The following is a 410-nucleotide window of genomic DNA, read 5'->3' as shown; positions in this document are numbered from 1 at the left end:
GCCCATCCCAGCGCCCGGCTCCCGGACTGGGCGGCCCGGCGACGCGGGGGGCTTCTGGCCTGTGCCCGGCTGGCTGCCGTGTGCGCCGGGTGCCCGCCACGACCCATGCCGCCCATGCCCCAAGTGCCCTCTGCCTTCCCTCCGCAGAAACTGGAGGCCTGCCACCAAGCCCCAATCTCTGCCTCAGTTTCCTCATCTGTCCACAGGTCCCATAACACTGGTGCCAGCGCTTGGCAGGAGCCAGCACGTGGAAGTACCCTGTGTGGCGATTCCTGCTAGTGTCCTCATCTGCCCGGAGCTGGAGCCCGCTCCCTGGGAGCGTGGGGTGGGGCCTGGCGAGCCACAAGCAGAGTCCCCACCTCCGTCTGTTAATTTGGATGTCCACACCGTCGGGACCCGACCTTGCTGCA

The sequence above is a fragment of the Pongo pygmaeus genome, chromosome 23 (assembly GCF_028885625.2).
Source record: "Pongo pygmaeus isolate AG05252 chromosome 23, NHGRI_mPonPyg2-v2.0_pri, whole genome shotgun sequence".
Classification (NCBI taxonomy): domain Eukaryota; kingdom Metazoa; phylum Chordata; class Mammalia; order Primates; family Hominidae; genus Pongo; species Pongo pygmaeus.
This window is presented reverse-complemented; position numbering follows the sequence as displayed.